General features: G+C 36.9%; 1 long non-coding RNA gene across 1 annotated transcript in view; it reads left to right on the top strand.

Moving 5' to 3' along the window:
* LOC138821088 (uncharacterized) overlaps window positions 1-21,239 on the top strand; it is a 54,377-nt gene extending 33,138 nt beyond the window's left edge. Inside the window, exons 2-3 of the long non-coding RNA XR_011370044.1 lie at window positions 19,279-19,396; window positions 21,067-21,239. This is a non-coding gene — a long non-coding RNA (uncharacterized lncRNA). The remainder of the gene's footprint in view (window positions 1-19,278; window positions 19,397-21,066) is intronic.
* Window positions 21,240-24,572: the final 3,333 nt, after the last annotated feature.

Genomic DNA, 24,572 nt, shown 5'->3' with positions numbered 1-24,572 from the left:
CATTCTACATACAATGGGTATTAATCAGCCATCACGAATAGTACTATAGAATGTTTAGTGACTAAGCCTTTGTTGCTATATGAAAGTATTTAGTGAAAAAAACAGAATGTAATATATATTTGATTTCATTACTAGGAAATGTTAATATGAATTAAAAAACTAAAAGAATATACATGAGAACTTTAAGAATCATGACATCTTAGGGCGATTTTTACTTATTTGTTTCTTAACATCATACCTTTATCATCTTTAAGTAGCTGTTCAAAGGAATTACCATTCAACATTGTCAGTTTATGAGGATAACACATCTTGTTCAACATCAGTATGCGGGAGTATTAAATTTTTTGTGTTTATGTAGATTTCTTGTATAATGAGGAAAAATAAATTGCTAAAAACGGTTCTTACCCAGTTTTTCCCTTTCTTTTTCTAAAGAAAGAGAAATCAAAATGATTAGAAAGGTATTTAGACCAATACTGACAGCAAAGAACCAGCATCCTCTATTCAAGTCCCTTTCAATATACCCAGAATTTCTTTTTAAAGTAATAAGGATATCATGAGCTGTGCATCACTGACAGTTTTTGAGCACTTATATAGCAGTGGACAATTCAGTGTTTGTGGCCTGAAGAATTTTAAATTAAAAAAAGGGAGGAAATTCTAACAAGTGCTACAACATGGATGAATTGTTAATACATTATTATAAATGAAGTAAGATTGATACAAAAGAATAATATATAAATCCACTGAAAAGAGGTACTTAGGATAGTTAGATTCATGAAGACAGGAGCAGATAGAGTTACCCTTGGGTTGGGAGGTACAGAGGAATAATGAGGTTATGCAATGTGCATGTCTTTATGACACTGCATTATATACTTACCATGGTTAGAACAGCAAACTTTCTGTATTGTACATTTTACCACACATTAAAAATTTCAGTGGGGGCTGGGAATGTGGCTTAATGGTAGAGTGCTTGCCTAGCATGCATAAAGCCCTGCATTCGATTCTTCAATACCACATAAACAGAAAAAGCTGAAAGTGGTGCTGTGGCTCAAGGGGTAGAGTTCTAGCCTTGAGCAAAAAAGAAGCTCAGGGACAGTGCCTAGGCCCTGAGTTGAAGCCCCAGGACTGGCAAAAAAAAAATTTTTTTTTTTTTAAATTTCAGTAGCTTGAAACTAAAAGGAAGTGCTGAATTTTGAATATATTTTGAAGATGGAGCCATGGACTTTTATGATGATTTAGATTTTTAGATCAAGAAAGGAACTGGTGATGACAGTGATAATATCAAATTTGTGGGCCTAGACAACTAAAACCATGGAGTTGTCCCTTCCTGACGTGAGGGAGACAGGGAGAGGGGGTAGGGAAGCAGGGGGAAGGGCTAGTGGTGGCCATGCTCAATAAGAGATGCTTATTAGACCCTGGAGTGAAAATGCTGCTGGCCTTCTCTTGGAAACTATTCGGGCGCTTGCTGAAAGAAGTCCAGAATAGGGCTTGCTATTTAAAAGATACTAATTAGCTAGGTTATGTCAGATGATTTTATTTGAACATGTCATAGGAAACAAATAGATAAATAAGTGAACAAAATGAAGTGAGTGAGCTTTCTAGGCCAATAAAGAAAGCTATGACGTTCTGGTGATTATCCCTCATGTAGGATTTGTAGTTGTGTAATCCAGGGCTAATTACACTTTTGAAATCAGTACATTTTGTTCATTATCTTTTTATCATGAGTGGCCCTTATTCACATGGCTCTTCAGAATGAAGTTTAATGGAAGAATCAGAGTCACCCTGATCTCCCTTACCTGACAAATTAGGGTAATATAGAACTCAAATCTAACCCGAGCTCTAAGTTATTAAATACTTTAATTTTCATCTGTGTTTTGTGTTAGAAAATAATTTTAATATTAAAGGACAGCTGTAGACTGCTAATGACTTGAATACAGTTTGACTGTTTTCATGAAGTGCTCTGTGGGATGTCAGAATATTTAATTCAGGATGTTAAAAACATCCCAAAATGTCACAATAATTATATCACAGCAGGCAATTAAAACACTGGAAAATGCCAACTGACTAAGAGTGTTCCTTGTTATTTAGGAAACTATTAAGAACCTGACATATAAAGTAAAAAAAAATACTGGTTATAACTTTCTATTTCAACAGACAATTTCATCATTCAGATATGAAATTGACACTTAATTCAGTCATGGTTATGGTAAAAATACCGCCAAAGGAAGAGCTAAGGAAGAGGTTCCTATTTAATCCTTAACTTTATAATATCTGTATTCACACGTTATAAAAAATTGTTTGGTTTTGTATATCATACCATATGCATTGCAATACCCTCCATACAATGGCTGTGTTAATTATATCTTACATTGGCAGGCTTAATTGATCTGATTTTACCATCTTAAATTATGGGCAATGGAATTATTTCCTCTCTTTTCAAATTGTACTTTTCTAAATCCTAGTGGATTAGCAATGTAATGCAGAAGGACTGGGGCAGTGTTTTCGTAATCCCTGAGGATTAGAGTGTCATTCTCAGTGGGGATGTTAAAACCTGATGAGAATGGGCTAGAAGGGAATATACTCGAGCAGAGTGAGTACAGAAAATCGAGTGTGCACAGTTCTCAAGAGTTTAAATGCAATTACAGGCATGTGGTTATTTTGAATATAAGTGAATAATTTTCCCATGCAACATTCATCCCAAAGCATTGTATTTATGGGCCAAGAATGCATAAAGCTTCGTTTTTAACCTACTTGAATTTGGGAAAACTATCTATGAGTTTGAAATGGTTCACTTGAAGGGTTAAATGTTGTCTCTCATCAACACACTTAAGAAGGACTTGTGAAGATATATAATTAGCACCATAGCAGTCACAGAGAGCAAGAATTATTACAACCAGCACTTATTTTTTTATTTACCAGAAATGTGGTGGAAAATAATTGCCCTGTCTTTGAGGAATGTATATGATTAAGTGAGATTGTGTCATAGAGCACCTGCTATCAGGTGCGGCAGAGAAAAATGGTTTAAAAATATTTTGGTCCTTGCTTTCTTTTGTGAAAACACACATCACCATAAAGAACCATGGTGTATAGTAGTATTTGGGCTAGGATTAAGGGACTCATAGAAAGGATGCTAGAGGAAGACATTTAAAAAATAATGTCCAAACATAAGGATTAGAGCATGAACAAGAGGAAGATATTATTTTAGATTAATGTGCAAACACTGGGGACAGATCCCACTGTTTAAACAATTTTAAAGGGGCTGGGAAGGTGGCTCAGTGGTAGAGCGCTTGCCTTGCATGCCTGAGGCCCTGGGTTCAATTCCCCAGCACCACATAAGCAAAAAAAAAAAAAAAAAAAAATTAAAGTTCTTCTTTAAAAAGCTGAGTGCAAAATTATCACTATAAAAATTAAGCACAGTTGAATATTTCAGAATGGAAGAATTTAACAAATAACACATTTCAAAAATCTGACTACACAAATATGTCCAAATGAAGAAAAATATATTTTTTACTGGAAATTTGTCTATTAGCCTTATTAGGTAGGATACCTTCTTTCCTTTAGTATTTTAGCTACGTATGTTTTTATTATATTTTCATGTGCCAGGGATTTTGTAATAGTTTTCTATAGAGTAGAAGGAAAAGGAAATTGATCTTTGGATCCTTTCTTTTACATGGTGATCAATATTTGATTTTTAGAAGAATTTCAGCTTTACAACTTACTGTGTGATATGTAAATATTTTGCCTCTGTCAATGTTGGGGAAGTTTCCAGTATTTTTTTTCCAAATATGAGTTGTGATTTTTCAGGACATTTCAATTTTTTTTTGCTCTATGAAATCTTCAGGACTGGTAGAGTTAATGTAGGAAACAAACAATTTGTTCTTGATGGTCCCTTTGTATGGGAATATTTAGTTAACCTTCTTTTTTCTGGATGCAAGCATTTTGTGTTAAATTAGCAAGATATTTATATCAGTTTCCAATGTGTTCACATAATTAATTCTTAAGACTGCATTAAATAGATTTCAAAAACTCTGCATACCTTTTCGTTACCTCTATTCAAAGTTTATTTCTTCCTCTCAATCATTTTATTTGAGATGATCTGAAAGCACTTTGTTACAGTTTGCTTTTCAATGTCTGAATAATTTCTGTTGATTTCATTTTTTATCATTATTGTTATTAGTTTAATTTGAAATTTATCAGTGATTTACCCTTTCTGTAGACCCAAACTAAGATTTTCTTTTTGATAATTCCTAATCCTCCTAACTCTTTTATGTAATGCCTTTCCAGATGTAGTCACAGTGGTATATCTGAACTTTGTCAAACATGCCATTCTCATCCCAGAGGAAATCTTCCCTGTATACACTGAGGTGGCTACCAATAAATTCATCATACATGACAATACACTAGACTCTGATTGGAAGTAGAGCTAAGTCTCTGGGATGACAGGTGTGAGCTACCACACCTAGACTGGTCCACACTTCTTCATATGCTTATTTGTGATATGGCCTCTGCCAGTTTCTCCACAGTCCAGTGTCTTCTCACAATTGCCCTCTCTTCTTCTTCTTCTTCTGAGCACTGCTCAGTTTCCTTCAGTTTCTTGAGTCTTCCATGCTCTGTCTTAGCTGAGGGGATTTTGCCAGTGCTGCCATTGATGGGGCTGAGTATCCATCTTCCATGTCACTTGAAATGCCACATTTACCCCCAAGATTCATCAAAGACAAATGTCTCCCTCAAGTTTTAAACATATTAATAATAACAAAATAATCGACTTTCCTGTGATATGACTTAATAAAAATAGTAATTAAAGATATCTATCATGTCCATTTAGTATGTATGTGCTTTTAGTAAGCGTGTGCTTTTTCATGATAGGTGACTTCAGGAGGGCTGACACCTGAAAAGCAGTGACTCCTTACTGGGACCTATAAATTAACCGGAAGAAAAAAAGTGTGGCATTCTGGCCTAAATTTGTATCTATTTCTTTCCTTCTGAGACTCTTTCATCTGGATTTCCAGAAAGAAGTAGCACAGTCCCCATTGTTCAGACAATTAGCCCACCTCACCAATCTGGATGCAGTGAGCCATCAGAACCTTGTGACTGCCACTTCTGTCCACTGGTGACACTCATGCTGGGATGTTTAATAATTAAGCAATTCTCTCTAAATATTCTGTGTGGTTGCTTGACTTTAGAATGCATCCCATTTCACCACAGTTATTTTGTATGGCCTATAGATGTTGCTTACTTAAAGAACAGTGATCTTGATTATACTCAATACTATTAAAGAATGACATATCCCTTCTGCTCAAAGTACATGATGGGACCTTAATTAAAATCATGGGATGTTTTACCCAGTTCTCTTTTTAGTAACTTTAAAGGGTGACATTTGACTCAGAACTTTGAAAGGCAAAAGATGGGTTGGGAAAGTTTAAATGGATGTTAAGGAATTAACTACAGCAGTTTTACAAAGCTAAGGTTTCCATACCCAGAACATTGCAAATAGATAGGTAATGTTTTGTAATGTTTGTAATGTTTTGAACCTGGTTTTCAGCCTATCTTTAGAGTTCTGGTTGTTAGACAATGCCTTTGTCAGAAGGACTAACACAATGTTAGATGGTTTGTTTCAGCTCTTCATGTTAAAGTAAAATATATTTTTAGATATATCGTTCAAACATTTTTCTTATGTGATGAGAGCTAATTAATATAAATGTGAGCACTATGGAGGTATGAGTCTGGCCTTTATGCAGTTCACTTTTGAAGGTGGCTGAAGGAGATTCTTTGATTTAAGGCAGATAAGAAATTATTGAAGGTTATTATTATTATTATTATTATTATTATTATTATTTGTGTTTTACTTCTTTGTCAAGTTATATCCTCCAGTGAGTTTTTGGTATCAGAGGGTTCTTCGGTGTAGAGAAATTTCAATTGGTTAGAGTTCAGTCTGTGTCCATTAGTTAGAATTCAGCTACTATTTGTTGTAGTCATGATTTCCATTCCTACTTGCTATTGTACAAGTCTAAGCAATACAGGCAATAATACAGTGAGAAAGTTCTCTAAACAGTGCCTTTTGCCCATTTGTACTCTGTGCTTTTCTGAAGTGGGAAGACTTTTATAATCTGCACTGGTTTGATTATTTTTTCAATAAGATTTTTGGGGGAACCAATGCAACAACGATATTCCAAGACAATATGTTGGAAATGATCTGTACAATTTTGGGGGAGATTTGGGGGTGGAGTAGGAGAAAAATGAGGGATGGGGTGACAAGGTCGACAAGAAATGTACTCCAATACCTTACTTATGTAACTGTAAGCCCTCTGTACATCACCTTGACAATAAAATTAAAATAAATGAAAAGATTTTTTCATTGTTAGGGATTGTACCTAAGACCTTGTACATGCTCAAGTGCTCTATCACCAGGCTACATTCCTGGCTTTCACTCTGGTTTAGAGGAAAAACAACCAAACCGAAGAGAAAAAGAAAAACAAAAGCTCACTCAAGGCTGGGTGGTAGTCAGAAGAGGATTTCTTGTCACTCTAATATCTTCTTTTAAAAGTATTTTCTGTCTCCCACAAGCAGATAAATGTCCTTCAAAACAGATAACACTTAGAATTATTTAAAAAAAGAATGTACTGCTCTTCAGCATTTCCTGTCTGAAGTATCATGTATTCTGTGTGTGGGTTTCACCTAAATAAAGTAATATTTCCATTCAAAAATGTGAAGACTGACTCATAACTATGAGACTGGTTCATTTGGTTTACCTCTCTTATATTTTTGCAAAATGCCCAAATTTATACCATAGAGCTCTATGTGCATGTGTGATGTGTGTATTTAAATTTCCCATTTGATTCTCTTCTGATCTTCAAATCTGCCCATTGGTGTAGCTATGGTGTGTAAAATGATTACTCCCCCTTGCAGATTAGGAAATGGAATCACAGACAATTGACTTCTTTTTTAAAAAAAAATATTTTATTGTGAAGATGCCATACAGCGGGGTTACAGTTACATGAGTAAGGCAATGAGCACATTTCTTGTCAAGCAGACAATTGACTTCTTTTAGGTAGAACAGACACAAATAGGACTAATTAGCTGTTGCTCCTACCATCACTTCTCCACCCATGCATCCTCATTTATATTTGTGGAGCCCATAGGAGACTCCACCCATAGTTTTGAGCATTTATCTTGTACTATAGGCCTCAGACAACCCAATCTACATTGTCTGCCCTCAGCAATGAGTTCAGAGCAAGCAGTGAGTAATACAGCCCCATATAAAGACTTCTCAGACTGTGGGGGAGAAGTGTCCCAAACAAGCCTTTTCTCCCTCTGGGCTTGGCATCAGGAAGAGCTGAGGCTGGAGCTGCCTACCCCTGGGTGGTCTTGGATGAAAGCCAGGAGAGCAGAAGGCAGTGCCAGAGAAGGAGGGGGAAGAAAAACCCTGTGTTGGAAACAGTGCTTGGTCACCTGCAGCCAGCCACACCTCAGAGTCAACTTACCTTTGGACTTTTTTAGTTCCCTGCAAAGCCGTTTTCTGCTGAAGCCTGTCTGAGTTGGGTTTTCGCTCCTAAATGGCATAAGTACACAGCCAAGTCACAGTTGCAATTTTCTCGGACTCGTTTCTCAATCTAGAAGATGAATGAGCGTTTTTGCCCCAGTGGAGCTCCATTTTAGTCATGGCTCCAGTGTTGGAGCTTGAAGTGCCACCCACAGCAGTCTGGGCAGTAGGGTGCTCTCCCGTTCTGTTTGGATCTACTCTGGAACATGGTGGGGTTTTTTTTCCCCTTCAGCGAACAGTTGGCATTCTCAAGGTTGAAGGAGTCTAAGAAAACTGACTTGTAATCCAAGACTTTTGTTTGGAAAACCTTGACTGTCATCTGTGGAAGTCTTATTAAAAGCACTGAAAAACTCAGCAGTTTACATGAGGATACAGGACTACAGATTATGGAATCGGTGCATTGAATACATCTTTTCATTATCATGACCTGAATTATTTTGACATGAAACCATTTATATGCTAGTGTATGAATATAACAAATATAGTTTACAACACGATAAATTTGGCCCTAAGAGTTTAGTCATGAAAATGTGTTTTGTTGTTGGAATGCTAATACAAAACAATACATATGTTAGTTACCATTAATAAATACATATGTACACATATATATTTATATACTATGCATAATAAAGATATAAATATAACACATAAATATATTTCTATATGATATGTATACATATATATTATGTATACAAAATATATAGATGTATATTATGTATTTCTAAATATAAACAGTTTTATGTTATATTTACATAATATATATAATATGTACATATTATATATAGTTATACAATATGCATATACATATATTACATATATATGTTTACCGGTTACTGTGCAGAGAAAGAAAAGCATATTTTAAGTCAGGCACCAGGGGCTCACATCTGTAATGCTGGCTACTCAGGAGGCTGAGATTTGAGGATCCTGGCACAAAGCTAGCCCAGACCCTCCCCCCTCCCTCCCCCTCCCCCAGCCCCCTGCCAAAAAAAAAAAAAATCTGTGAGACTCTTATCTCCAATTGAAGAGTAAAGCAACAGAAAAGGGGATGTGGCTCAAGTGGGAGAGTTCCAGCCTTGAATAGAAAAAGGTGCCTTGAGTTCAAACCCTAGTATTTGCTAGCTTATGTGCGTGTGTACCTGTGTGTGTGTGTGTGTGTGTGTGTGTGTGTGTGTGTGCGCGCACACACACACACACCAAAAAATACCCCGTATTTTCCATGTGTTAGGTGTGTAAGAAATAGACCAATTAGAACTTTAAAATTGTGTATCATTCACTGAACCGAGAAAGGGTGAAATGATTAAAAAAAATGCTCATTTTAGTAGTATTTCTCCCCCCTCAGTGAAGAGGATAACCGTTTAAAATCAACAAAGTAGCCAGGCAGGAATGCTTGGTGGTGGGTAGGAGAAAATTGTCCAGTGTTTTATAGCCATAGTGGTTGCACTGTGAAGTTTTATGGTGTTTGACAAAAAGACATGAATATTTTCTTGAAGACTGAATGACAAATTAAATGTTTGGAAATTTCTAGAACAGGATTATTTCGGGTTCTGTAGCTACTCTAGGATGTTTCAGACTTCCCTGCCTTTGCACATGTAGTTCTCCTGCTGAAATGCCATTCTTTCCCTTTTGCACACACTGTCTCCTGCTTATCTTCAAGCACTTTACTTACCTGGGCTCTGCTCCTGGTACTTATTTGTTTGCTCTGTCCATGATCTCAGAACTGTGCTATGTTTTGCTGTAGAGGCAGTCAGAATATTTTGCATTGTGTCTCTGCTGCCTGTCTGGCACTGGACTTTGAGGATCAAGACTTCAAGGACCTGCCTGATAGTGAATGGTCCAAAATAAACGTTTCCTGCATGAATAAATAACCTTGTCCCTTCCCCCCTTGCAAGTGTCCATTTCCTGGTACTTGTTTTGTTGGGCTTTGACTTAGTTTTTCTACAGAATTATACTATTTGAGCTCTCCAAAGTACCTCTTACACTTCAGTTAATTCATTTGTAACCATTTGCATTCCACCCAAGGTGTTTACTTACAGATTCCTAGGCACAGTCTACCACAAATGAGAGAAATCACACAACTTTTGTTTCTCTAGGTCTGGGTTACCTCACTTAATATATTTTTTCCCAAGTCTTTACATTTCCTTACAAATGGTACAATATCATTCTTTCTGATGGATGAGCAGAAGTCCATTGTGTATACACCACATTTTTTTTTTTTGATCCATTCATCCATTGAGGGGCGTCTGGGCTGCTGATTGCATATCTTGGCTGTGGTGACTAGTGCTGCAATGTCCATGGCTGGGCTGGTAGCTTTACCATAACCTGGTTTGTGATCTATTGGATAAATGCCCAGGAGTGGAATTGTTGGGTGATAGGGTAGGCTCTATCTTGAGTTTTTTGAGTAATCCTCCCAACTGCTTTCCAGAGTTGTTGAACAAGTTTATGTTCCCACCAGCACTGTAATAGAATACCCTTTTGGCTTCCTCTTTGCCAGCATTTGTTCTTGTTAGTTTTCTTGATCATGTCCATTCTGACCGGGTCGTGAAGTGGAAGCTTGGTGTTGTTTAGATTTGCATTTCCTTGGTGACAAGAGATGTTGACTATTTCTTTATGTGTCTATTTGCCTTCTTTCCTTCTTCTTAAAAAAGATATCTTTCTTGAAGTCATTAGCTCATTTATTAGTTGGGTTGTTTCTTTGAGGGTTTCTTTTTTTTTTTTTTTTGAGGACTTGATTGTTTTTGAACTCTAAGTATATTTTGCATATGAGGCCCTTGTCTGATGGATAACTGGTGAATGTCTTGTCCCATTCGGTGTCCCTTTTCATGCAGAAATTTTTAAGTATTATGTGACCCTTTTTATTAGGTCTTTCTTTGATTTGTTGTGTGTTTCTGGATCTTTAACTGGAATGTTGGGGTAGACAAATGAAGGGGAGAGGTAGAGAGAATGCAGTCAAGAGTTTATATTTATACCACAAAATTAAGAAAAATAAGAGAAGGGGTGAGTCAAAGAGGGGGGTGAAAAATGGTGAAGGGATGACACAGATCAAGATGCATTATATACATAAACTGCTTTGTTACATGGAAAAAAATCAGTGCGTACCCTGAAAAATTAAGAAAAGTGAGGGAAGGGATGGGCTGGGTGGGAGGAGGAGAAGTTTGAAAGGGGGTGACTAATCAAGATACCCTGAATTCATAAACTGTGTTGTTGAATGGCAACACCTTTGTACAACTACTTAACAATAATATATATTTGTATGTATATATATATACATACATATATATATATAAATATATATATATATAAATTTTTTTTTGGTCGATCGTGGGGCCTGAACTCTGGGCCTGGGCGTTGTCCCTCAGCTCTTCAGCTCAAGGCTAGTGCACTACCACTTGAGCCACAGTACCAGCACCACTTCCAGCCTTTTCTGCTTATGTGGTGCTGAGGAATCAAACCCAGAGCCTCATGTATGTGAGACAAGCACTCTATTACTGAGCACCTTCCCAGATCCAATAAAAATATTAAAAAAATAACTGGCAGTCCCCACTTGAGTGACTATTTTAACTATAATTATAACGGTCTTCCTTTTTTGTACTATTATTGGCCAGGCAACAAATACACATTGTAATGTATTATTCCTGTCTATTTAAATCTGTAAAATATTTAGTGTTCCCCTTCACCCATTTTGTAGATGAGAAAACAGAGGCTTAAACAGATCTAGAAGTTTACATAAGATGCCACTACTACATGTGAGTATAGGAGTTCAAAAATCGTATGTTCTTTCCTCTACCTCATATCTCTAGCTTGGCTTGAAAGAGTTATTCTAAAAAAATTCTAAAATGGTTCCTTTAAACATTCCTCTGAATATATTCTTGAGAGCTCCGCTTCCTGCTTGATCCTTGCTACCTGCTTCTGTCTGCAAAATTAAATAAGCCAGTGTATGTGTGGCTCCTTCCTCAGGAAATCTGGAAAACTGAGCTGTTCTTTCGAAGAACACCAGCAATTCATCTCCATTTACTAGCCTGGCTTAAGATTTCTAGTTTAACCCATTGTGGCTTTTGTTCCGTGGAGCTGTGGGAGGGTTTTAATGGTAAGTCCAAAAAGTTTTGATACCTAGCACAATAAAGCAGGAAACAGAAGCTGAAGTCTGGAAAAGGTGGCTTCACAAAGAGAGTAATTCAGTAATTGAGGTCAAACAGACATTTATTCAGATCATCTGACTAATTGTAATTTTTTGTTCTGCTGTGTAGATCTGGTCCAACCTCGCTGTATCATGTGGTGTAATTTACTCTAGTGGTGGCCAAATGTTGATCTGTGGACTTGTCCTGCTTCAGGTTTGGATAAGTTTTTGCCAATCTGAAGATGAGCCAGAAACAAAGAGGTTATGTGATAAGGGCATCTAACTGCATCTGCATTTGCACACAGCAACATTGCCCGCCCTCCCCTCTAAATGCCATCGCTAGATCTGCTTCTGTCTTTATCCTCTCTCTCTTTCATTCTCTTTGTGATAAGGGTTGTTCTCTCATTTTGAAATTATAGACTTATGCCTGTTTTCTTACACTGAAATATCTTTTCTTCTAAGGAATTATACTGTGAGAAGTTAGATAATCCTCTTAGAGTTTCCTCCTGACAGGATAAAAATGTATCAGAAAGTCTAATTTCATTCCCCTGGAATTTTGAATGAGATTTATAATTCTATGAAATTTCACAACCCTAGAATTATATCTCAGTTCCTTGATTTTTTTTTGATCAGACATAAAATAACAATTTGGTTTTCAAAGAGGGAAGAGTAGCATTGTTAAATGGCTTTCCTCCTCTAAACGCTTCTGCCTGTCATCTTACCCTCTATCGGTGTTAAAATATGGGACCTTGTGTCACTGGCAACAGATCCATGCTAGACCGTGGTAGACTTTAAGGATCAACTCAAGGCAAGCAGCATTGCTTTCTTTTCTGTGTGCTGTGGAACCTACATAGCTAGATGCTAGATGTTTCAATATAGACTTAAGATCTGAAACTTGGAGGCAGGTTCTGAAACTTGATAAAATAATAACAATAGTAGGTTATATTAATAGCCATTTTGTGCTTTCTATGCACTAGTCATAAGTATTTCTTATGTGTGACACATTTAATTGTCTCAACAGCCAAAAGATAGCCTTTCTTGCTCTGGTTATTTTTGAGACAGAGTCTCACTAGCCTGGACTGCATTCCTCTATTTATGTCTGCTTCCCCAGCTCGGATATCAGGCGTGCTCCATTCAGATTTTTCTGTTGAGATGGATCTCATGAACTATTTTTGTCTAGTGTGGCCTGGGGCTGTGATACTCCTGATTGCAGCTTTTTATGTAGCTAGAATGGCATGCATACCACCGGAAGCCTAGTTATTAGTTGATCTGTGTTATTATTATTATTATTATTACTTTTTTCCATGGCTGACCTCAAACCATGATCTTGATTTTTACTTTCTGAGCAGCTAGGATAATAGTTGTGAGCTACCTGTGTCTGCCTTCATATGTTCATTATTTTACAAGAAGAAAAGATGACAGGAGTTAAGAATTGGTCAGTGTCATATGTTTTTAATTGGTAGTGGTCAGATTTGAATTTAGGTGAGCTGACGTTGAGCTCTGCAAGTTGTTGACCACCGCTGCCCCCCATGCTGCAGTGCAGCAGCTGCATTCAGAGCTGCATCTGGAGAAGAATAATGGTAGCAGCAGTCACCATTGTGACAACTGGAATGAAGAGTATTCCCAGGGCTTCTGGAGTGCCTAAGCTTTTTTTTTTTTTATTTTTATTTTTTTTGGTCAGTCGTGGGGCCTGAACTCTGGGCCTGGGCACTGTCCATCAGCTCTTCAGCTCAAGGCTAGTGCTCTAGCATTTGAACCACAGCACTACTTCCTGCTTTTTCTGCTTATGTGGTCTGAGGAATTGAACTCAGGGCCTCATGCATTCAAGGCAAGCACTCAAACACTGAGCCACCTTCCCAGTGCCCCTAAGCTTATTTGTATGATTGCATGCTCCCTTATGCGTGCACAGTCTGGGCTCCTATGGACACTATTTTACAGAAGAAGAAACTGAGTCCCAAAGACTGTGAAATGGCAGAGTTGGAAAGTTAGCACAGCCTGCCCATCCTATGAGCTGGGATAGTATGCTTAGACAAATCTAGGAATTAGGCTAGGAAATTCCATCCCTCAATCCTCCAGTAGCCATAGCAACATTACTTCCTTAGATTGTTGCATTCTTTCTAAAGAAGAGGACCTGTGTGTACCATGCTTCATAAACAATAGAGTGCTGCCTAATCTAATGTATTTTTATGTATGTTAAAGGCTTATTCCAGGTCCTTTATCACAGGAAGTCCAGGAAATCAGCATTTTTCCTTTTCTTCTTCCTCTTCTTCTTCCTCCTTTTGGATTCCATTGTTAATGTCCCTTACTAGCATGTATGGGACAAAAAGGTTTGGGTTCCTGACCCTCAGTTAGTTCTAGGAAATGTATTTTGAGTTGCTGATCACCTAAAGCCACAGAAAGAAAATCAAAGCTGACAAGCAGTGTGCTCATTAGGCAGATATTCAGTTTTCTGCAGCCACAAAGATATTAGGAAAAGATATTTATAGCTGACCTTTCAAGATTAATAATTCCAAGAAAGAGAAGCTGTGGTATTCAACACAATTAAAAATAGTGCAGAATATTGAAGGAAATGATTTTTTACTCTTTGGAGTATGGTTTGTCACATTTATTAAAAATTTAATAAAATACATATGTACATCTATCACACTTTAAAGACAGTAGCAATAATATAAAATAATATAAAATCAATTCAGTCTGCTTTTTAAAAATTAGACGTGTGACATTCCTTTGCCTCCTAATTATTTTGATGTATTCTTAAAAATGTGTGCATTAACTCATAATTTGAGAGTGTAACATTCCATAACAATCATTTAATAAGAAACTCAAAATTAGATCTTTTAAGTACCTCAAGACCAAATGTTTAAGCACTCATGATTTTTGAATGTTATTAGGAAATGAAATTGGAATTAACATATTTCTTTTTATTTCTAAAAATATCCTTAACAACTCATATTGACACAGAATAATTATATGTACTTATGGGGCACAGTATAATAGTTCAGAAATATATACAATCAGTTAACAGAGTAGATCCCTTACCTACTAGCTATTTTTAATTATAAAAGTAATTATTGTCAACATTTTCCCTTTTGTTAACCTTTGCTCTTCCTTTATTCTTTCTTCAGATTCCTTTTTATGTTGGCAACCAATCTCATGTTGAGTCAGCATGTGTCTGGCAAAGATTTTCCAGACTTACCTAATTGTCTTGAAAATGGAAAAGGCAAGAACTAGGAGAATCCATTTCACTCCAAATGAATATGTTCTTAGTGAAGAGGTGTTAGTTAAAAATCTTCCTACTCTAAACAGTTAAGTCCTTTGTGTTGTGAATATACACAGTGTCATATTCCAAGTGTAAACATAAACAACAGCAAAACCAAACCAAAATAAACTCACCTCCATTCTTGGTGGGAGGGACTTGAGTTTTTGAGATGGAGATGGGGAAGAAGGAAGCCCCCAGGACCCAGGATAAATTAGCCCTGTGGGATAATTTGTCTGATAGAAAGAACTTCATAAGAATATATCTTGTTTTTAGTAGAAATGAAAAGGTTATTATAAATTAGCTGAAAAGTTAAAATAACTTCATAAACAAGTTTTTAAAATATATCCTTTCTTTTTAATATATTGAACTATTATGAGAAAATTAAAGAAGATTTTTGTTAACAAATCATTAACACATAAGGTAGCAATTTTTATTACATGTATTCCACTAAAGTCCTTGTTCATGTATTATTTTCAGAATCATCAAAGTTGTGTTAATTTTAAAATGTTCAATGAGATTATACATTTTTCATTATTACCATTGTTATAGCCTTGATTTAGTTATTTAATCTTTTTTTTTTAGTTTTTGATAAGAAGGATTTAGTTCATTTATTTCACCGTTTTAGAAATACCTACTTTATATTTTGATTTTAGTCTTTTAATTTTTTTTGTATATGTGTGTCTTGGCTTAAAAAAATATGCTCTTGAAAAATCAGAATTCACAGTCCAACAAACTTAAATATGCCTGCAGAATGTTTTCCTGGGCTATTACTTTTTTAAACTAAAATGTGATCCCTTGACCTATTCCTTTTTTTGTCATGCTCATCCCATCAACTGCTACTAATTATTTAACAGCCATTTTTCAGTATTTTTTGAGGCATTTCTTGATATTTATTCTCCAGCAATATCTAGTGTCCTACTGCTCTCCTAAAACAGGCTCTGAGTGTAGTCTCCCAACATCATTGGATCATTTTCCACAAATTTGAGCAAATAATTGAATGAATTAATTCAATGAAAGACTTTACAAGGACCTTGATGAATGGAAGTAGAAATAAAGTTCCCGTGTTAGAGGAGTTCAGGCAAAGGTGAAACAACGGATACTGGTGGAGAAGGAAAAGGGGAAGGGAAGGAACTTGTTTCTATTGAGCTTTGTTATTTACCAGGCACTGTGCCAGGTACTTTACATACCTTATCCCATTTAACACTGAGAACAACTCCAGAGTAATTCCTGTTGCTCTCATATTGCATTTTTCAGATAAAGAGATTAATGTTCATAGAGATTTAGCAATTACATAAATTCATTTTATTAGTTCCAGAGCTGGAGGTGAGAGAGAAAGGAGTTTCATTGTTATTTGAAAGAAGGATTGGATGGATGGATTTGGTAGTAGCAAATGTACAGATAACAGTGACCAGTTAGTGATAATAGAAAGAACGGCAACATGGCTAAGTCGGAGTTGGAATGGAGAGGTAGTGCTGATAATCGATGTTCAAGGGCTCAAATGCATTAAGAATTGTGACGTTATTAAGGCCTCTGGCAGAGCTGAAGGGGTTGAGGTTTTGCTGAGGGTGTGTCTGTGTAAATAATGGTTGAAACTAGGTTAGCCAGGAAAACTCCTAATACCCAAGGCAGGTCATATTCTTTCTACTGATTACTTTGGGCCCATAGGCATTAATTTACATTGGCAAGAGCCTTTGGGAATGCCTAGTTGAGGATTTAATGAAATGAGAATGAGAGAGAGGGAGAGAGAGAAAGAGAGAGAGAGAGGGGGAGAGAGAGAGAGAGGGAGGGAGGGAGGGAGGGAGGGAGAGAGGGAGAGAGGGAGAACTGAACTGAGGGAAATTTGATAGAATTCTCAGCATTTTGAAGAATGGCATTAAAATCCAAACTAATTTAAAAGTCAAGAGATAGTAAAAGTAGTTAGCTTAATTTCCATTTTCCTTCTCTATAAGAACATTTAGAATATGAAATACAACACTTAGGTTTAAGTGATTATGGACACTTTTTTCTACCATATCTTCCCTACATGGTTTTGGCCCTAGTGACCACCACCACCAAGTCAACTGACTCCTTGATGTAAACTTGTAGTCATCACTGAGTATACTAAGAGACTTGAGACTAATTCTTGAATGGTAGAAATAGGATATGGAGGGAAGGTAGCAAGGGAACGCACAGCTCTTTAGCATGTTTTATGTGTCATCTACCAAGTACATTACACCAGTAAATGGAAAAGCATCACTATCCTAACAGTTGGCAGAAGAGCAATGTTAGCAAGGGGAAAGTCTTTGGAAGACATTGTTAGGATACTTTGGTGGGGGAAACTGAGGCTTGGAGAACTGGGCTGAAAGAAGACTGTGTGATACATGGCTCTTTTTTAAATGAAATCCAATCTATAATATAGCTCAAGTATATCAGTTGATGCTACATTCTAACACACACACACACACACACACACACACACACACACACACACACACACACACACACACACACACACACACTCAAACTTTCCCTGTAAAGAAAAGTAGAAAAATGAGTTTGAATTCTACTTTGGGGACATATTTTAGGGCATTTTAAAACACATGATAACTATTCAGAAAGATGCTCTGAACCCAACATATAATTAGCCTGCTACCAATGGAAATCCATCTCTTCCTTCTTAGACACCCATGAAAAATAGTACCAGTGCCCTGTGTATAGACTGTATACAGTCCATAGCTTCTTCAGGCTTCCTTTCCATGATCTCTGAGTTGAGTGGCTGCACTGGATGTGCGCAACTTAGAAGTATGCATGGTGCTTCTTACATTTACACTACTAATTAATCAGCAAATGTATCTGCGAGTGTTTACTGTCCTGCTACAGGAAAATGGAGAGGTCCAGAGCACGGACTTTGTGTTCTATTAGCCTTAGGTTTGAATTCCACGTCTACCACTTATTAGCCACGAAGCCCTGGACTCATATAGCTATTGTCAGAATTGTACTTGTTTTAGTGTAAAATGGAGGACCAGTATTTTAATGAATCAAGCTGTTGTATGTGCCTGGCCTGAAAGAAGAAAATGGGAAATGGTAACATTCATTATACTCTACTTGTAGTATCTCCTCTAATCCCATTATAGTCTTACATTGTAGCTTTAACACATGGCGAAATGGAAGTTGAGAGCACGTGAAACTTGTCCAAGCTCTGTCAGCTATGTAGTAGCAAAGGATGGATTCCAGTTCAAATTTGGGAGCCTGTGTGCATTCTCTACTGACAAGTTCACAAGTTGAGCCTTTACCCATTTCTAAGGAGGAACCTTCAACCCTAGGTTACTTCCAAGCTGCTCTTCATGTCCAGCATTAATATCAACGCAGCTCCCATCTGCCACCATGTAAAAAATACTTGGTCAAGTCTATTTTAGCAAGCGAAGAAATTTGCTTTTTGTTTGCTTTAGTAGATGTGTGTTAGATCCGTGGGATCTTGTTACCTAGGGAACTAGCAAACGGCATTGGTAATTTCTTAAAAAAAAAAAGATGCAAGTTCAAAGTTGTTAAGAGTTGTTGGCTGAATTTCAAGTGTAGACCTCTGTATTGACGAGAAAGTAACATACTTTTACTTTTTTTTTACTTTTCGTACAAAAATAAAATTGTGGACTGGAGAAAATTAGAGATATTGAGAACTGTTTTGTTTTTTTTAAAGAATCTCTTAACTTGTAGATCTTCTGTCCAGAGTTGACAGCTAAAGCTAGGTTTATTATTATGTTTATTATGTTTATTTCAGACTGAACACTTTACACATAATTCTTATTGCTTTGGGACATGTTTTGTGTGTTTTTAAATGGGAATCAATTTTGTGCACCGTGCTATAGGAAATATGTAGCCATTAATGATTTTTAGCCCCTTTCTGGAATGGCACTGTATAAAGCCTTTAGGATCTTACCTCTCCCAAACATTTTCTTTTTAAAGAAGCCTGGGGTTACTTTAACCACTCAGAACTTGCATGTTGCATCAATTCTTACTAAGAAAATATTTGAAATTTTAAAAAATGAGACAAGAATTACTCAAAGACCCTTCCTTTTTTAAAGAAACCACAGTGCTTGTCTGAGAAATTTGAATCTCTTGTACCAAGACGTGTATTTGGAGTCCCAGTTTAAAAGCCTGGAAGGATGAAACTCTAAAAGTGAAAAGTTTCATTCAGGTAGACATAAAGGTTATGAACCTGAATTAAATGAGAGAAAAAAGTTGAATGGGACTTTTATTTTACTTTAATGATGGCAGCATATTTGAAATGTGAGTTGTGCAAGTCTGTTAAAAGGCCTCGGTCAGGCAAACATGTCTTCACGGGACAAGCATTGTAATTTTTCCATTTTGCCTTCTATCATTTGTATGAATTAGATGAGTTCGGCTAGGAGAGATTGTCATCAATTGGACTCCCTAACAGCAAAAGCCTAAGAAGATGGAGACAGAAGAAGCATATAAAACAGACAGGGCTGAGGTTGGAATGAACAGCTAAGTATGTATCTATCAGAATATTAATTTAATGGATCTGGACAGAGAGATCGATGGTCAGTCATGTGGTGGGAATGAGAGACACTGAAGCTGAACAACTGGAATAGGAATATAAGGCAGCAGGTGCCCAGAGATGTGGGGTGCAGCCACAGGGGTGTTTTCTAACATGCCCAAGCCTTTATGTGAGGGCTAGACAGGAAGTTCTTAAAAACAATGGACCAGTTTAGACTAACTGGAGGTTGACAGGGCTAGGACATTAGGGAATGATAGAATGGGGAGAGTACTTCGGTAGACCAAGGCCTGTAATGAGCTAAAATGGGAGAAATGTTTTATAGATCTCTTTTACCCACTCTCCTCAGCTATGTGACACCAGTATTATGCCATTTAAGATCCAATTTTCTAGTACTTTGAGGCTTTCAGGTTAGCCCTTGCTTTGACAGAGACTCAGATAATAAAGCCAGTTTTTGGTGATGCCAGGGGTCAGGAGAGAAGCCACTAGCATGGATCTAAGGTGTTTCACACTCAAAATAAATTTTATTCTCTGATTGGTGTTAAAATATCCAAACAAAACCACCACTGCCTGTCCTATATAAGACATTCAGACTAAAATGATGAGGGACTTTTCAGAGAGCATGCACCGGAAGGCCAGGTGTTTTTCAGCTTGGCAGGGGAGGTGGCGGTGAAGCACAATGAGTTGACTGAGGAAATGCAGAAGGAGGAAAAGGTGTACATGGAGCAGCCAATAGACAAGAAGGACAAGGTGAGCTTGCTATAGCTAGAACGGGGGGCAAGGAAGGCTGAGCAATGCTGTTTAAGGCCTGGGGGAGATGGTAGGAGGAGAGGGACCAAGGAGAATGTAGGCTAGTCACTGAGTGCCATGCTCTGAGGTCACCTGCAGGCTATTCTTGGTGAGAAGGAGAACTGATCGTCAAAATTTGTATGAAGTAGATGAGGTTGGCTAGGAGAGATTGTCTTCAATTGGACTTCCTAAAACAGCAAAAACCTAAGAAGATAGAGACAGAAGAGGTATGTACAACAGACAGGACTGAGGATGGAATGGCCAGCCAACGCATGGTCCAGGCGTATAAACAATGATCTTATTTAATAGTTAAGCATTTTAAAAAGTATATATGTGTATTATTACCACTATGTGGCTGATTGGAAATCACTAGCTTCACTTGAGAATAGTGAATTTGGGTGGATTTTACCAACCATTTGCTTCCTGGCTTGATGCCCAGGCTGGAGTCTCCCCTTCCTTATATCTACCCATCTTCTCATTTTATTGGCAGGAATGAAGGCCTTTTGGGTGGCTACTTTTATCTTTGAGGTCACAAGTTTGTCTATAAATGTAGACAAACTGCCTATGCTTAAAATTACTTCACTTTCCAAAATGCAGAATAGACGAACCCAAAGACAAATTTATAGAAATAAATACTTCACATATATTTGCTGGTATATGAATATACAGTGCTTTAAGAAGCAGCTAGAAGTGGACTAACATGTTTACACAGATATGTCAATGACTCACATTTGAAAAATAAAAACCTAACCAAGGAAGCTGAAAGACAGAAAGGCTTCCCCACCCCCAACAAAGTTGATAAAGTATTTCTCCTGCGATAGGTTGTATTTAATTGTGAAGAGAATTAGCAAAACCTATTTCTTTGTTCCCCCTAGGTGTGAAGGCTACTGCTGTGTTGGAGGAGAGCACACTTTCTATCCTGCCCTGAGTGAATGTTGGAACATTAGAAATCTCCTTCAAGTGCTGAATTATTAGACTGAAAAGAGCAGGCGTGCAGAGTCGTTAAGTAAATGGTTTATAACTGAGTTATAGTTCCATGTAACACCACTTGATCATATAAATAAAAAGCATGGTATGAAGGCATAAAAATGCATCTTTCCCAAGGAGAGAAAATCTTTAGCTAGTGTTGTTTATTATTTGTTTTTGACTATTTCTGAGTGACCCTGGAAACCCATAAAATGCATTTATTTAGTTAGTTATGTTTCTTGCCTTTCAATAACTTTGTAAGTATTTATTTCTGTTCCTGTAAAGTTTTTATAAGTTGGGAAGAAATCAATTGAAAATTTTCAGTTTAATTTCTTCTTCTCTACTAACTTTCCCATCCTCTTCTCTCCTCTCCCCTCCCCTCCCCCTTTTTCATACTTTCTCCTTCCCACTCTCCCTCTTCCTCCAAGAATACAGCAATTGTTATGAAAGTTTTAGAAATGATTTAGAAATTATTGCTTTAATTTCTGCCTATTATCTACATTACTGCCAGATGTTTAGAAAATGACAATATGAGCCGACTTTCATAGCGTTTCCTCCACGTGTAAGTATGGAAATAGTGCCATGGTAGTTCAGGAAGTTCTGCATACTCTTAACTGTCAAGCTTGACACATTCATCCTTGCTTATTATTATTGTTTTCTTAATTTCCAGGTGTATCTCACTTTTCCCTTTAACCTGATCCATCTAAACTACTAACCTGCTATGTCTTATGTGAGAACTTGTTTTTGGTGTTCATCTTTGACTTTGACCCTCAGGCCATAAAACCTGACTTAATGCTCTAGAACTCCTATGAAAACACACATTGTCCTTGTAATTGACTGCAGTTGATTCATACTCAGAGAGGGGGATGAGACAAATTAACATGAGATCTTACTCTTGTTACGTTTATTAGGTCTTTATGGATTGGCCTAATTGCTGCTCTTTATAATTACTTTTCACTTCCTGCTTTGTATTCTTGACTCATAAATAGTTGCATAAATAAACATTAAATGGGGGATAGCCTCTACTCACCTGCTTGTTTACAAGTGAGCATCAATGACTATTATTACTATGTAAGTATAGAAATTAATCTCTAAACTCTTATTGTTGTACATTAAAATTAAATCTAGTAGCCAGCACACTGTTTCTGAATGAGATAATCTCTTTGTTAGAGAGTATTGCATTAATCTGGACTTTGTATGGATTACGACTGTTCTAGGATGATTTAAAAGGAGGACACTATTTAAAAGGAGGACAAGATTGGTAGAAATTGAGATATGATGCAATAGTACTGAAACAAAAAGTATAGCATTGATGTCTGGGTGAATTTTAGGATAGTAAAGACTTGTGTTAAGAAGAGCTGCACTCTTATTAGATAGTCAATTGGTACCAATAGCCTAGATAACAAAAGTTCTTAATTATAGAAAATATTTGTTGGAAGAATACGTTGTTAAGTTTGAAATGAATTAAGGTATGGAGAGAGGGATTGCTTTGCTTTAAGCTTCATAGCTAAATTAACAGATACATTAACTGAATTGATGCTTCACTCCTTTTTAAAAAAAATATTATTTTTGCTGTTGTTTTTGCAAGTTTGGGTCTTTTTTTCTGAGATAAAAGCAATAGCATTTATCAAGGTGATCTACAAATTATCCACTTCAAAAATGTTTTGAAAATGATCAATTTCAGCCTACCCAATCCTGCTGAGTGGGATTTGACAGCAGTTGGGTGAGGAAAATTTATTTACAACTTCACAGGGCAGGACCAAATCCAGTCAAACCTCTGCTTCTGACGGCCCAACAACAGTGGTGAGTACCTCACAGGGTGAGGGTCACCAGCAGTCTCCATCCCGAAGGGAGGAATCAAATTTATTATTTTTAAGTAAATTTTTCAAGTCAACATGTGAGTTGGTGAGTGCAATGTATCTTGATCCCTCATTTACTCATTCTTACCTAATTAACATAAACTTCCATCATATTTATTCTTCCTTTTTTTTGTACTGGTCCTAGAACTTGAACTCAGGGCCTGGGCACTGTCCCTGAGTATTTTTGCTTAAGGCTAGCACTTGAGCCCCAAGTCCACTTTGCTCTTTTTAGTAGTTAATTGGAAAGCAGAGTCTCATGGTCTTTCTTGCTTGAGCTGTCTTTAAACCGTGATCCTCAGATCTCAGCCTCCTGAGTAACTAGGATTACACATATAAGTCATGATTGCTGGGCTTACATGTTTTTCAAATTAAAAAAATATGCAAATTATATGCAAGAGACCATGTAAATGCCCAGCCCCTGCAAACTATCCCCTATTCATATTATAAAAGTACCACTCCCTTGCTTTGCCTGCTTGTCCAGCTAGAGACATTTTCTGAGTTTTCCTTGGCATGAGCATGCTGTGTGACTTGTTGGATAGGAGGAAGGGTGGTATGTACAAGGTGCATTTCACATCTCTTACAAAGAAGCCACTGCCTTTCACTTTCTTTTCTTTCTCCCTGTGGGCTGAAAGCTAGACATGGCGGTAGTGACCCAGCTATGGGCATATAGAACGTGTCTCCCAGATGGTGAAACAACTAGTCAGAGAATGCCCAGGTCTTTGAATTAACTATGGAACACAACTGCATATCTGCCAGGACTATACTTCAACCCTTAGGGGAAGGAATAACAAATCTCCCATCTGGGAAAACCACTAGCATTGTAAAGCAGCCAGACACTACACTTTGACAGCATATTGCATTGTTCTTCAGTATCTTGTTGTAAAATGATCTTTCTATATAATATGCTACTATCTATTACATATTTGAGGTACAGATGTAGCATGATTTAAGCTTCCATGATAAGACATGTTGTTCCAGTTATTCTGTTACAGGCAATACTGGAATGACAGTCCTAGATGTATGGATGTTGTCTGTAATTTCAGATGTCTGATTGTTTTCTTAACTTCTTATACATAAAGTTGCTTTGTGTCTAATGTCTCTCACATGTTAAAGCTTTGAAACATCTATCAAGCTTGCTGCCAGTAGTTCTGCAGCAATTTACTGTACCGTATGAATATATGTAGATTACTGTACAACATTGAATTTACAAACGAAGTTTTCAGTTGTAATTTGCATATAATACATTCACAGATTTTAGCTGTTCAGGCCTGTGAATTTTAATGATTATATATAGGCATGCAAATATCAGTTAAAATATAAACTATTCCCATTATCAACAAAGTTATTTTGTATTCATTTTTTCAGTCACATCCTACAGGCAATCATTGTTTGATTTCTAATTTTGCCTGTTTTCAGACAAGACAAGTGAAAACATATAGGAGTCATTCTTTCATTTCTAGTTTCTTTTTTGTTTTAGTTTTAATATATATTTTTATTGGAAAGATACTGTACAGAGGGGTTACAGTTACATGAGCAAGGTAGTGAGTCCATTCCCT

This window comes from Dipodomys merriami, unplaced genomic scaffold, assembly GCF_024711535.1.
Source record: "Dipodomys merriami isolate MVZ:Mamm:240054 unplaced genomic scaffold, mDipMer1.0.p SCAF_9, whole genome shotgun sequence".
Lineage (NCBI taxonomy): Eukaryota > Metazoa > Chordata > Mammalia > Rodentia > Heteromyidae > Dipodomys > Dipodomys merriami.
Note: the sequence above shows the minus strand (reverse complement) of the source record. Positions and strands in the feature narration are given on the sequence as shown.